Raw genomic sequence first — 297 nt, 5'->3', positions numbered from 1 at the left:
ACAAAAAAATTCCATTCAAAGTACACCGTACAGGTATGCAGCAGCAGCAGCAGCAGCAGCAGCAGCAGCAACAGCAGCAGCAGCAGGAGTAGAAGCCGCAGCAAGAGCAGAAGCAGGAGTAGAAGCAGCAGCAGCAACAGGAATAGCAGCAGCAGCAGCAGCAGCAGCAACAGGAGTAGAAGCAGTAGTAGCAACAACAACAGCAACAGCAGCAGCAGTAGCAGCAACAACGGCAACAGCAACAGCAACAGCAGCAGCAGCAGCAGCAGCAGCAGCAGCAGCAGCAGCAGCAGCAGG

The sequence above is a fragment of the Eimeria mitis genome, genomic scaffold (genome assembly GCF_000499745.2).
Source record: "Eimeria mitis Houghton genomic scaffold, Emh_scaff4307, whole genome shotgun sequence".
Classification (NCBI taxonomy): domain Eukaryota; phylum Apicomplexa; class Conoidasida; order Eucoccidiorida; family Eimeriidae; genus Eimeria; species Eimeria mitis.
Note: the sequence above shows the minus strand (reverse complement) of the source record.